The 15,394-nt window shown below is 38.8% G+C and overlaps 1 non-coding gene and 1 pseudogene across 1 annotated transcript; both read right to left on the bottom strand.

The window, feature by feature from the left end:
- Positions 1-886: 886 nt before the first annotated feature.
- On the bottom strand, positions 887-12,164 carry LOC109558532 (protein SET-like; annotated as a pseudogene).
- TRNAC-GCA (transfer RNA cysteine (anticodon GCA)) lies at positions 10,800-10,871 on the bottom strand. The gene has a single exon. It is a non-coding gene; the product is annotated as a tRNA-Cys (tRNA).
- Positions 12,165-15,394: the final 3,230 nt, after the last annotated feature.

Raw genomic sequence — 15,394 nt, 5'->3', positions numbered from 1 at the left:
TTATTTAAAGACATGCATTTACATTGATTTTTCTTTCTTTTTTTTGTCTATGCTACATGGCTTACAGGATCTTTGTTCCTCAGCCAGGGATTGGACCTGGACCCTCAGCAGTAAAAGCACAGAGTTTTAACCACTGGACAGCCAGAAAATTCCCACACTTACACTAATTTTACAAAATATTGTTCCTGGAAAAATTGACAAGATATACATGCAAGTAAGAAAGAATGATTTCTTTTAGACATCACCTGGATTCAGCCCAAGATGGAAAGGACCTGGAAGCCACTCAAAGTCTTGGATAATTGCTAATTGGCTGGAATATTGGAAAATAACTTGGCATTTCCCACATGTAAAATATTTATATAAAAGAGACATGAATAGAAATAAAACATTTATTACTTTTCCCTAGAAAGGTGGATATTTTTATATTTTTTTCATTAAGATAAAATTTTATTTAAAAAGTGTTATCTTACACTGCAAAGATGTCCATTAAACCTTATAATTAAACATGCCAGAGAAGAACCATGTAATGAAAATGTCTACTTAACTCACCCAATCATTTCAAAATCATACTTTGCTGACCTCTATAACCCCATTTAAAAAATATTTTTTGTTTTAAGCAAAAGAAAAATAGACAGATACATGTCGGTAAATGCTAACTGCCCATATTCACATAGATACACAGTATAATCTCTGAGTCCAATATTCAGAGAAAGGAGTAAAAAAGCTAGAACTCTGTACACTACTATATAGGAGCTAGCACTCTCCAGCTTCCAACAGAACTGAGGGAGCAGAAGATTTTTCTGTTTTATCACAGAACATGGTGGTGTTGATCACATAAAGTTTTTATTGAGACTGGAAGGGATTAAAATGAATTTGGAACAGAAAGAGGGTAAAAAGTTTCTTTCAACTGAGTTCTGCTCAAGGTATCTACTCCCCAAAATAAGTTGTGGACCATGGTATAAAGGAGAAAAGAGACCTTAAAAACAGAACAACCAAGCACAAGAGGAGGAAAAAAAAAAAGGTTGCAACTTGCTTCCACAGACTGAAGAAAATTAAATAAGGAAGGGCTTCCTTGCAGCTCAGTCATTAAAGAATCTGCTTGCAGTGCAGGAGACCTGGGTTCGACCTCTGGGTCAGAAGATCCCCTGGAGAAGGGAATGGCAATCCACTCTAGTATTCTTGCCTGGAGAACTCCATGGACAGAGGAACCTGGTGGGCTGCAATCTGTGGGGTCACAAGGAGTTGGACATGACTGAGTGACTACTACTACTGGAATTCCATTTGTCTTCTCCTTCCACTTCCTTTCCTTCCTCCCACTCACCATCATCTTCATCTTCATGTTTATCCTCATCCACTTCAACAATATCTTCCAATCCTTCCTCTTCGTTATCATCTCCTTTTTCTTCTCCTTTCCGTTTCTCATCATCCTTGTCAGGAATCAAGTATTACTGTAATGGAGATTGGCCAAATATCATCTTTGGTGACCTCTCCTAACTCATCTGCACCTACATCAGAATGAACAGTAAACCAGGTGAAGAAACTCCCTGGTTTCTCATGCTGTCTCTTCCTGCTGGCTTTTTTCTGTGTTTGACTTGAACATTTCATCAGATTCTTTCTGGATTGCTGTTTGGTTTCAGTGGACTTTGAAGATGGATCACCACACTCATTCAGATGAAATTCTTTGAATAGAACTTTATTTTCAAGGTAAGCGTTTTCATCAAAATAAAAATCTATTCCATAACCTGATTTAATATCTTCAAATTCTGTCACTTCAGCTCTTGTCAAATAACGCAGTATCTCTTTGTCCTCCCCCCCAAACAGTACAGATACTTGTGGACGGTTAACAAATGTTGTCACCCTAAAATTTTGTATTTTGGCAATCAATTTTGACCTCTTCTGAAAAAATGTTTGGGAGAAGTTGTTATATTTCTGTTCTGCTTTGAAAATCTCCTCACCGGCTTGTTCATCAGGTCTGTTTTATTTTCTTCATCAGTATGTTCAATTGCTTCTTGCTGTTCTTTTCCTTCCTTAGGCAAGTTCAGAAAAGCAGATGTTTCCTTTGGCTTGGAGGCAGGAGTCAGTCTCAATTTCTTCAGTTTTTTCACTTGGGGTGGAAGTGAAGAATGGTGTTTGGGGTCTGTGCAACAAGAAAAGCCAAGAATCCACCCAAGGGAAGAGACACATATGAGGAGCTCTAAGAACTAGAAGGGTAACTCTTCACTGCATAATGAGGCCTATGATCTCAGCCACGTGGCCATTATTTCTTAGGATCAATGTAAAAACCTAATAGTCAAATTTGAGGCATTTAGATAGGTCCAGTTTTCTTCCAAAAGACAACCATTGTTATCAGTTTCTTTCACATCTTTTCAAATATACTGTATATAACACTGATAATGACGTTCTTCATCTTTCTTTTTTCATTTGACATTGTATCTTGGCAAAGTTGCTAGTCAGTACAGAAAGAGCAACACCATTATTCTTTTTTCATAGTCTAAGGAAAAGCTATAACCTAATTTGTTTTCTTTTTTAGTTGAAATATAATTGATATATAACTTTATATTAGTTTCAGGTGTACAACATGATGTTTTGATATTTGTATAATTTGTGGAATGATTACCACAATAAGTTAGCATCCAACACCATAGTTACAGGGCTTCCCTGGTGGTTCAGACAGTAAAGAATCCTGCAATGCGGGAGACCTGGGTTTAATCCCTGAGTTGGGAAGAACCCTGGTGGAGGCTATGGCAATCCATGCTAGTATTCTTGCCTGGAGAATCCCCATGGACAGTGGAGCCTCGCAGGCTACAGCCCATGGAGTCGCAAAGAGTTGGACATAACTGAGCGACTAAGCACACACCATAGTTACAAAGGTCTTTTTTTGTGTGATGAGAGCTCTTATGATCTACTTTCTTAGCAACTGTAACACATCCATTACAGTATTACTAACTGTAGCCACACAAGGAACATTACATTCTCATGACTTATTTATTATTATTATTTTTTTATTTGGCTGTGCTGTGTGTCATGCTGGATCTTAGTTCCCTGACCAGGGATTGAACCTGGTGATTGAACCATGATTCCCCTTCAGTGGAAGCATGGGGTCTTAACCACTGGACAGCCAAGGAAGTCCTGACATTTATTTTATAACTGGAAGTTTGTACTTTTTAACCCACTTCATCCATTTTGCCCACCCTCAACTGTGCCTCTGGCAACTATCAACCTGCTCTCTGTATCTATGCGCTTGGTTTTGTTTTTAATTCAACATATAAGTGAGATGATATGGAATTCATCTTTCTCTGACTCATTTTACTTAGTATAACGCCCTCTAGGTTCACCCATGTTGCTGTTGCCACAAATATCAAGATTTCATTCATTTTTTAAGCATAATTTTATTAATTTATTTGACCATGCCACAAAGCATGTGGGATCTTACTTTCCCAACCAGGAATCAAGCCTGTGCCCCTTGAAGTGGAAGCTCAGAGTCTTAACCACTGGACCATTAGGGAAGTCCCTTTTTAAAAAATGGCTGAATAATATTGTATCATATATATATATATATACCCCATTTTCTTTGTCATCTATTGATGGACAATTAGGTTGCTTTCATGGCTTGTCTGTTGTTTAATTTGTTTAACCAATACTTGCTGATGATCAATAGCATTAATCTTTAGACAGTATAAATTCTGCTGCATGAATCATCTTACACATGCTATTTTACATAGCACAAATACATCTGTAGTATGAATTCCTAGAAATTCAATTGCTAATCAGGGGATATGTAATTTTAACTTTTATAGTTATTGGCAATTTTTTCCAGGAATGTGAGATTGAATAATGGGTCCTTTACAATACTGCGTACAGTGCTTTATAGTTGTTTGAGAACTCATATATTCATTTGTTGAGCCAATTTACCTTTGTAAAATCACATAAAGCAGTATATGTGATGGAAATGTGAAATATACAATCTTTAAGACTAAAGCATTACGACTATTTTCAATAATAAATCCAATCAGCTCATGTTTGACAAATAAGTTTCTGGGTTTATTGCTTCCTTGTCCTGATGTGGGCACAGTGAGATAACAGAGATAAGCTATCCATCTAAACTCCACCCTAAACTGCAATGGCTCTGGCTTCAAAGTAACATTCACTTTAAGATAGAAGGGTAATGTTAGGTTTTACAACCCAAAAAGCAAAAATAAGTCATTTTCACTGGACTTCTTTGTTCAGATGAGAAACAAAACTTTGTTCTTCCAGGTGTGCATCTTTGGATAAAAACATATTCTTGTTAATGCCTCAAATGAAGTCAATGTACTTAGCAAACATACAGTTCAGCGTTCTCTCAAGTTGAAAGCATTTAGGGTGTAAATGAAGTCCTAATGGCAGAGAAGATGGCAACAGTATGTCCAGAGCTCTGAACTGAAAATATAGGAAGACTAAGGAATAGATTGTAGTTGCAATTATGGGGCAAGAAAGTTGGTGCTCTTACAATGGGGTTTGCATTATTTGTACTTTTACCCAAATGGTAAGGATTATTATAAATGTCATCTCTTTTATGGTTACATTTGTTCTATTAGAACTAAGACGGTTCTGCAGAAGACCAAGTCTTCTTTAAAGGGCATACTGAGAACCTTGCTTTGATAGCTGAACACATGGACTTAGCTGTATTCACCCACATATAATAGCAATTTAAAGTGACAGCAGAGGATAGAAAGACCCTGTTCTTGGGATAATGAGTCAACCCTGATGAATGTTACTTCTCAGTGGGTACCCTCTACTTTTTTAAAAGAGTCTGTGATGCTGATCCAAACAGGTCTAAACTCAATTCTACTCCTGTTTTTTCAGAGTTGGCTTAAGCCTTGTGTCAGCCTGCATCTTGCACCCCACAATAGGCTGCTTAATGCTGACCTCTTATCTATGATCCTAGTCTTAGGGGCTTTAATTCTTCACTCTGACCTGCTTACCCAGGGTGTGAATTTTGCAGGCACCTCAGATGAGGAGTAGCTTAACACTTGCTTTTGAATCTCTGCTTTTGCTGTTGGAAGTCAAGGTAACCATGTGCTTAGAGCTGGTGCATGCTGACCTCGGCAGCCTGCATCCTGTTCTAGCAGCTTTCCTGGCAGAGTTCTAATTAGAGTTCTTTTGAATCCGGGGAGCTATATAGTGCAGTTAAGAAGACAAACATGGTCTTGAATCTCAGCTTAAATTCTTTCTGGCTGTGACTTTGAGCAAGTTACTTAGCCATTTTGAGTTTTGCCTTTCTCATCTGTAATAAAGTGAGAATAGAGTCTATTTTCTGAGGTTTTATTGACAAGACTAGAAGCAGTAATATGCGATACACTTTTGGTAAAATACGGGCTATTATTTTATGCACTTTATTAGTTTATGCAGCCACCTTTGACCAGAGCCTGCTTTCTCCTTCCAATCACTGAGGGCTGTGACAGTCTTGATAACTTGTATGCCTCTAAGGAGATGAAGAGGAAGCATTCCTTTTTATTCTCTCCCAATATGACTCTTTCTCTTTATCAGTTCAGTTCGGTTCAGTTGCTCAGTAGTGTCTGACTGTTTGTGACCCCATGGACTACAGCATGCGAGGTCTCCCTGTCTATCAACAACTCCCGTAGTTTACCCAAACTCATGTCCATTGAATCGATGATGCCATCCAACCATCTCATTCTCTGTCATCACCTTCTCACCCACCTTCAATGTTTCCCAGAATCAGGGTCTTTTCAAATGAGTCAGCTCTTCACATCAGGTGGCCAAAGTATTGGAGTTTCAGATTCAACATCAGTTCCTCCAATGAACACTCAGGACTGATCCCCTTTAGGATAGGCTGGTTGGATCTCCTTGCAGTCCAAGGGACTCTCAAGAGTCTTCTCCAATACCACAGTTCAAAAGCATCAATTCTTTGGTGCTCAGCTTTCTTCACAGTCCAACTCTCACATCCATACATGACCACTGGAAAAACCATAGCCTTGACTAGATGGAACTTTGTTGGCAAAGTAATATCTCTGCTTTTGAATATGCTATCTTGTTTGGTCATAACTTTCCTTCCAAGGAGTAAGCGTCTTTTAATTTCACGGCTGCAGTCACCATCTGCAGTGATTTTGGAGCCCCCAAAAATAAAGTCTGACACTGTTTCCACTGTTGCCCATCTATTTGCCATGAAGTGATGGGGCCAGATGCCATGATCTTAGTTTTCTGAATGTTGAGCTTTAAGCCAACTTTTTCACTCTCCTCTTTCACTTTCATCAAGAGGCTTTTTAGTTCCTCTTCACTTTCTGCCATAAGGGTGGTGTCATCTGCATATCTGAGGTTATTGATATTTCTCCCAGCAATCTTGATTTCAGCTTGTGCTTCCTCCCGCCCAACATTTCTCATGATGTACTTTGCATATAAGTTAAATAAGCAGGTTGACAATATACAGCCTTGACGTACTCCTTTTGCTACTTGGAATTAGTCTGTTGTTCCATGTCCAGTTCTAACTGTTGTTTCTTGACCTGCATACAGGTTTCTCAAGAGGCAGGTCAGGTGGTCTGGTATTCCCATCTCTTTCAGAATTTTCCACAGTTCGTGATGATCCACAGAGTCAAAGGTTTTGGCATAATCAATAAAGCAGAAGTAGATGTTTTTCTGTAACTCTCTTGCTTTTTCCCAGGGGTTCCCTGGTGGCTCAGAGGTTAAAGCATCTGCCTGCAATGCAGGAGACCTGGATTTGATCATTGGGTTGGGAAGATACCCTGGAGAAGGAAATGGCAACCCACTCCAGTATTCTTGCCTGGAAAATCCCATGCACAGAGGAGCCTGGTGGACTATACTCCATGGGGTAGCAGAGTCAGACACGACTGAGCGACTTCACTTAATGCTTTTGCAATGATCCAGCGGATGTTGGCAATTTGATCTCTGGTTCCTCTGCCCTTTCTAAAACCAGCTTGAATATCTGGAAGTTCATGGTTCATGTATTGTTGAAGCCTGGCTTGGAGAATTTTGAGTATCACTTTACTGGCATGTGAGATGAGTGCAATTGTGCAGTAGTTGGAACATTCTTTGGCATTGCCTTTCTTTAGGGTTGCAATGAAAACTGACCTTTTCCAGTTTTCCAAATTTGCTGGCATATTGAGTGCAGCACTTTCTCAGCATCATTTTTCAGGATTTGAAATAGCTCGGCTGGAATTCCATCACCTCCACTAGCTTTCTTTGTAGTGATGCTTCCTAGGGCCCACTTGACTTCACATTCCACGGTGTCTGGCTGTAGGTGTGTGATCACACCATCGTGATCATCTGGGTTGTGAAGATCTTTTTTGTACAGTTCTTCTGTGTATTCTTGCCACCTCTTCTTAATATCTCCTGCTTCTGTTAGGTCCATACCATTTCTGTCCTTTATTGAGCTCATCTTTGCATGAAATGTTCCCTTGGTATCTCTAATTTTCTTGAAGAGATCTCTAGTCTTTTCCATTCTATTGTTTTCCTCTATTTCTTTGCACTGATCACTGAGGAAGGCTTTCTTATCTCTCCTTGCTATTCTTTGGAACTCTGCATTCCAATGGGTATATCTTTCATTTTCTCCTTTTCTTTTCACTTCTCTTCTTTTCACAGCTATTTTTAAGGCCTCTCAGAGAGCCATTTTGCTTTTTTGCACTTCTTTTTTTGGGGAATGGTCTTGATCCCTGTCTCCTGTATAATGTCACAAACTTCTGTCCACAGTTCATCATGTACTCTATCAGATCTAGTCCCTTAAATCTATTCCCCACTTCCACTGTATAATTGATCCTGATTAAAATGATTAAAAGTTTTCTCAAGTGCCATGTTGGGGTGTGGCTCAGTCAATCCTGTCATAAATTAAGAGAGATATCCTAGGGGAGGTCTCAGCCTGAATTCTCTTTTTAGTCCTAGAAATGGCCTTTAACAGGGGTCTTCCTGGCTAAGAAAATGCAAACTTTCAGCATGGAGCTCACATATGCATGTTCCTTATCATTATCTTTGTATTTCATAATACAGTATGAAGAGGGAAGCAAATTATAAATCATCTTTTCATTGTGAAATTCTTACATTGAGAAGGCCAATAAACATCAGTTAATGTACAGACCAAGAAAACTACCGATGACATCAGAATATGTTGTACAAAGGGTCATAAGGAAATGTAACGGGTTTATTTGCTAACACTGAGCTTCTTTGCTAACACTAAACTCTCCTCAAAAGGGGAGTTTTCTTTTTCTGAACCCAAGAAAAATACTAGATCGTTTGTTACTGTTTTTGGCAAAAACCTTTCAAGTCTGAGGACCATTATTAAGGCTACCTTCTGCCATTTCTTATAATGATTCTACTTTTCTCCAGTTTTATTGATCACTATTTAAGTTTTAGACATACAGAATCATGGTTTGATTTACATATATTGTGAAATATATTCAGCAAATATCCATTTTCTCATAAACATACAATACAAAGAAAAGAAAAAAAAGAAAGGAAAAATTTTATTTTTTTGATGAAAACTCATAGAATATACTCTTAACTTTTCTATATATCACATAGAAGTGTTAACTATAGTCATCATGTTATACATTATATCCACAATATTTATTTATAACTGGAAGTTTATACCTTTCTGCCACCTTCCTACACTTTCTCTCCCTTGAACCTCTACCTAAGGTACCCATAATTCTGGTTTCTTTTTCTATGAGTTTGCTTGTTCTTTTTAAAAAAGATTCCACACATAGATGAGATCATGCACTATTTTTGTCTGACTTATTTCACTCAGTATAATACCTTTACCATCTATCCATGTTGTTGCAAATGATAGGATTTCCTCATTTTCATGGATGAATAATATTTCATAGTATATGTGTATAGTATCTATATGTATCATGGCTTCTTTATCAATTCATCCAATGATGAATTAGGTTGCTTATCTATCTTGGTTATTGTAAATAATGCTGCCATGAATATGGGGCAGCAGATAACTTTTTGAGCTAGTATTTTCATTTTCTTTGGATATATTCTCATTAGTAGAATTGCTGGCATACAGTAGTTCTATTTTTAATGTCTTGAGGATCCTCAATACTGTTTTATATATGAGCTATATCAATTTACATTCTCATCGACAGTGTACCGGGTTCCATTTTCTCCACATTCACACATTTGGTGATGGCCATTTTAACTGGAGAAGGGCATGGCAACCCACTCCAGAATTCTTGCCTGGAGAATCCCATGGACAGAGAAGCCTGGGGGGCTACAGTCCATAGGTTGCACAGAGTCAGACACAACTGAAGTGACTTAGCACTCACAGCCATTCTAACAGCCATGAGGTGACACTGCATAGTGGTTTCTTATTTTTCCAGTTTTATTGAAATATAACTGACATACAGTAAAAGTTAAGGTATGCTAACTGCTAACTGCTAAGTCACTGCAGTCGTGTCCGACTCTGTGTGACCCCATAGACGGCAATCCACCAGGCTCCCCCGTCCCTGGGATTCTCTAGGCAAGAACACTGGAGTGGGTTGCCATTTCCTTCTCCAATGCATGAAAGTGAAAAGTAAAAGTGAAGTCGCTCAGTCGTGTCTGACCCTCAGTGATCCCATGGACTTCAGCCTACCAGGCTCCTTCATCCATGGGGTTTTCCAGGCAAGAGTACTGGAGTGGGGTGCCATTGCCTTCTCCGAAGTTAAGGCATACAGAATACTAATTTGATTTATGTATATCATGAAGTGATATACATAATTTTATACATAAGTTTATACATAAGTTTAGTGAACATCCATCATCCCATAGAGGTACAAAATAGAGTAAAATAGAAAAATAGAAAAAAAATGTATTGTGATGAGAACTAGGGCTTATTCTCTTAGCAATTTTCATATATGACATTTAGCAATGTTAACCTATTTATGTTATAAATTATAACCTTTAGTTTCAGTTTAGTCGCTCAGTTGTGTCTGACTCTTCGCGACCCCATGAATCGCAGTGCGCCAGGCCTCCCTGTCCATCACTAACTCCCGGAGTTCACTCAGACTCACGTCCATCAAGTCAGTGATGCCATCCAGCCATCTCGTCCTCTGTCGTCCCCTTCTCCTCCTGCCCCCAATCCCTCCCAGCATCAGAGTCTTTTCCAATGAGTCAACTCTTCGCATCAGGTGGCCAAAGTATTCAAGTTTCAGCTTTAGCATCATTCCTTCCAAAGAAATCCCAGGGCTGATCTCCTTCAGAATGGACTGGTTGGATCTCCTTGCAGTCCAAGGGACTCTCAAGAGTCTTCTCCAATACCACAGTTCAAAAGCATCAATTCTTCAGGGCTCAGCTTTCTTCACAGTCCAACTCTCACATCCATACATGACCACTGGAAAAACCATAGCCTTGACTAGACGAACCTTTGTTGGCAAAGTAATGTCTCTGCTTTTCAATATGTTATCTAGGTCGGCCATAACTTTCCTTCTAAGGAGTAAGCATCTTTTAATTTCATGGCTGCAGGCACCAACCTTAGTACTTATTTATCTTGTATCTGGAAGTTTGTACCTTTGACTGCCTTCATTCAATTCCCCTTTCTCCCACCCCTGCCTCTGGTAACCACAAATCTTTTTCTATGTTTGCTTTTGAAATATAATTGACTTACAACATTATGTTAGTTCTTAATACACAATATAATGATTCGGTATGTCTATTCACTTCACATTTCAAGTGAAGTGAAGTGAAGTCACTCAGTCATGTCCGACTCTTTGCGACCCCATGGACTGTAGCCTACAAGGCTCCTCTGTCCATGGGATTTTCCAGGCAAGAATACAGGAGTGGGTTGTCATTTCCTTCTTCAGGGGATTTTCCCAAGCCAGGGATCGAACCCAGGTCGCCTGCATTGCAGGCAGACACTCTACCGTCTGAGCCACCAGGGAAGCATTTCAAAGTGATCACCAAAATAAGTCTAGTTACAGTGTCACTGAAGATATTAAATAGTTATTGCCAATATTTCCTGCCGGGAGCTGGCATATTGCATATTGAGTGCATATTGCATATCGAGTGCAGCACTTTCCACAGCATCATCTTTCAGGATCTGGAATAGCTCAACTGGAATTCTATCACTGCCGGGAGCCAGCGTGAGGAACTCCGCCCATATGCAAAGGCGGGATCGAGCCTCAGGAGTCCCCCATCTACCCCCAAAACCAGAGTCTGCCAACTTTCTGCTTTGTGCTTTCACCTACACCTCTGACTTTACGGGGGACTGTCCCCCACTACCTCTCTGAAAAAAGAGTTAGCTTACAGCTCCAGTTAATAATTCCTGGGTGTGACAGTGTTTCAACCTACAAACTCCTTTGGAAATCCTCTAGCCTGCCTGAATAGGTTTTTCTAGCCACATGTGATTGTTCAGAGCCTCCCAACTGTGAGAGGCAGGAGATGTTCTAAACTGTCTAAACACAGATTCTTTTGAGTAGTTAAAAGATTGATTAGAAATTATATTGGTGAAGGGATTTTCACTTGTTGGGCCAATGTTTGCTGCTAAGTTTCCATATCCCTTACCTGCTGTGTCCCTGGCAGTGTATTGATTAATATAATTGCTGTAAGTAGTAGCTTTAATGTTTGTAACCTGGGACCCTTGAGTTAATTCTTTTTCTTGTTATAGTCCACCACACCTTTGCTCTGTAGGAATGCAACTTTATCTAATGCTTTTTGGAGGCTGGCGCCTGACTTTAGAATAATCACCTTTAGAGAAAAATAAGTTTCTTAAAATGTTAACAGGCCTCCGGGCCAGAAGATGATGCAAATCACCTAAGCTTTTGCATATGATAAGTTTGCAGGAAGAAAGCCTGGCTTACTGCAGGACTCTACCCCTTCCCCCATTATCCTCTATGCATAATTTAAGGTATAAAAACTACTTTGGAAAATAAAGTGCGGGCCTTGTTCACCGAAACTTGGTCTCCCCATGTCGTTCTTTCTCTTACCTTCTGGCTGAATTATTCAGCCTCTTTTCTTCACTGAATTTTCCTACTGAGCTATCCTTATTTCAGCCTCTTTTCTCCACTGAATTTCCTCACTGAGCTATCCTTATTCTATTACTCTTTATATCCTTAATTGACATTTAATTAAGCAATTGTTTCCTGATCCTCGCCGACGCCATCCCCGCTTCGAATTCCCTGGATCCACCGGGGCTGGACCCTGGCAATTTCCCACACTGTACATTTTATGCCCATGCCTTATGTCCTTTAAAACTGGAAGTTTGTACCTCTTATTTTAAAAATTATTCATTATTATTTAAATAATATTATAAAATAATTTATAATAATTATTTACATTATCTTTATAATATAAAATTTATATTATAATTATAAATTATTTATAAATAAATGTATTTAAATATGGGCTTCCCTAGTGGCTCAGAGGGTAAAGAATCTGCCTGCAATGCTGGAGACCTGGGTTCAATCCCTGGGTTGGGAAGATACCCTGGAGGAAGGCATGGCAACCCACTCCTGTATTCTTGCCTGGAGAATTCCATGGTCAAAGGAGCCTGGTGGGCTACAGTCCATGGGGTTGTAAAGAGTCCGACACAACTGAGTGACTAAGCAGACATATAAATATACATATTTTATATATGTATAAAAATATACGTTTCTTAGGAGACATGTAAGGTGGTCTGGTATTCCCAAATAAATACTGTACAGAACTAGAAAGGTCAGTTTTCACTCCAGTCTCAAAGAAGGGCAATGAGAAAGAATATGCAAACTACTGCACAGTTGTGCTCATTTCACATGCTAGTAAGGTAATGCTCAAAATCCTTCAACTTAGGCTTCAACAGTACATGAACTGAGAACTTCCATACGTACAAGATGGGTTTAAAAAAGGCAGAGGAACCAGGGATCAAACTGCCAACATTTGTTGGATCATACATGGAGAAAGCAAGGGAATTTCAGAAAAACATCTACTTCTGCTCATTGATTTTGCTAAAGTATTTGACTGTGTGGATCACAACAGACTGGAAAATTCTTAAAGAGATAGGAATACTAGGCCATCTTATATGTCTCCTGAGCAAACTGTATGCGAGTCAAGAAGCAACAGTTAGAACTGGACATGGAACAACCAACTGGTTCCAAATTGGGATAGGTGAACAACAAGGCTGTATACTGTCACCCTGCTTATTTAACTTCTATGCAGAGTACATCATGCGAAATGCTGGGCTGGATGAATCACAAGCTGGAATCAGAAGACTGCTGAAACATTAACAACCTCAGACATGCAGATGATACCACTCTAATGGCAGAAAGTGAAGAGGAACTAAAGAGCCTCTTGATGAAGATGAAAGAGAGTGAAAAAGCTGGCTTAAAACTCAACATTCAAAAAACTAAGATCATGGCATCTGGTTCCATCACTTCATGGCATGGATAGGAAGAAGGGGAAAAAGTAGAAGCAATGACAGATTTTATTTCTTGGGCTCCAAAATCACTTTGGATAGTGAATGCAGCCATGAAATTAAAAGTCGCTCCTTGGAAGGAAAGCTATGACAAACCTAGAGAGCATATTAAAAAGCAGAGACATCACTTTGCCATCAAAGATCCATATAGTCAAAGCTATGTTTTTTCCAGTAGTCCTGTAAGAATGTGAGAGCTGGACCATAAAGAAGGTTGAGTGCTGAAGAACTGATGCTTTGGAATTGTGGTGCTAGAGAAGACTCTTGAGAGTTGCTTGGATTCCAAGGAGATCAAACCAGTCAATCCTAAAGGAATTCAACCCTGAACATTCATTGCAAGGACTGATGCTGAAGCTTCAATACTTTGGCCACTGGATGCAAAGAGCCAACTCATTGGAAAAGACCTTTATGCTAAGAAAGACTAAAGGCAGGAGAAGAGGGCGACAGAGGATGGGATGTTTAGATAGTATCACTGATTCAATGGACATGAATTTAAGCAAACTCTGGGAGATCATGGAGGACAGAGGAGCCTGGCGTGCTACAGTCCATGGAGTTGCAAAGAGTTAGACACAACTTAGTAACTGAACAACAACAATCACTGTTTTATTAAGTAGGAGCCAGACACTTGGAAACATCATGTTAGTTTATTTCCTCAACTATCTTATAATCAGTAAGTTTCAACTCCATTTTATCAATGACGTTAAAATTGACATTCAGAAAGTTAAAGTAACTCTCCAGAGTCACATAGTCATTGAGAAGTAAAGTCAGAATCGAAACCCAATTCTCTACTCAGCTAAACTAATGTCTCATTGAAGTAACTGGAAATTATCCAAACAGCTGATGCTGAAGCCAACTTTCTTCCAAGGTAATCTGCTCAATGAAGGTACAACTTGTGTTCCATAATTAGCAGTTAAAGATGAGGAATAGCAGCTGTCAAGAAAAGTAAGGAATGAAAAAAGAGGCACAGTAGTTTCTGAAATGACTTTATTCCACCCCTGTAGTTTAATTACACATCATCTTTTCTTGTTCTCCTTGAAATCATGATTATTGGTTTAACTGCAGTTCTAAGCTCACCTATCATTCTTTAACCATAAATTTTCATGAACTTTGTTCTGAATACAATGAAACAGCCATAGTTGATAATCTGTAGCCTTTGAAAGAACAGTTATCTTGAAAGTCAGATGAAATCAGTTTGCTAAAATTGTTGAATTCTTTTTGAGTGTCTCTACATAGGGCAGGCAATGTTGGTTGACTATTCTGCAGCCCCCTTTTTCCTTGCTCAATAAAACACTGATTTTGTTCAAGTAGTCACCATTCATGAGTCTTATGGAAGGTAGCCCCTGCCTTTGGTGAAATATGATTGGTTTAGTAAACGAATTGTAGTTTTATTTTTCTTACCATGAATTGAGTTAGGAATGGATGTGTGATTTAACACTGGATAGTATGAGTGATGTCTGATGAAAACTTCTCGGAAATTTTTCTTTATTTAAAAAAAATGCAAGAAAGGAATGTTTACTTTTCTGGCCTTTAAACATGGCTCTGTGAAGATGAGGTGTTTGGAATTGCTGTAACCATTTTGTCAAAATGAAGAAATCAACCTAGAGACAAAATCTAATACAGTGATAATGACCCAGCAGGCAGATGGAAGGAATCTGAGTTCTTGCTGACCGCAATGAATCACTAAATAACAAAATCTGAGCCTAAACCTGACATTTCTGTTTCTTAGGCAAAAAACATTTACTGTGTAAACCATTTTGAATTGAACTTTATTGTTACTCAGCTGCAAATTGAAGCATTTTAAGTGACAAACTGAAACAGGAGAAACACAACCTGAGATGAAGAGTTGGGTCACTTTAGATATGAGCCACCGAGAGTGAAAATATGTTACTATGCTATTAATATGTTCACGCCTAATCTTTAAAAAATCTGTTTTGACAATACCACTAAAATAGATTACTTCTATCTTTTAAATTTATGACTGCAAAAATCTCCAAGTCGAGCAAGGAGTAAAAGAAACAA

This window comes from Bos indicus, chromosome 5 (genome assembly GCF_029378745.1).
Source record: "Bos indicus isolate NIAB-ARS_2022 breed Sahiwal x Tharparkar chromosome 5, NIAB-ARS_B.indTharparkar_mat_pri_1.0, whole genome shotgun sequence".
NCBI lineage: Eukaryota > Metazoa > Chordata > Mammalia > Artiodactyla > Bovidae > Bos > Bos indicus.
Note: the sequence above shows the minus strand (reverse complement) of the source record. Positions and strands in the feature narration are given on the sequence as shown.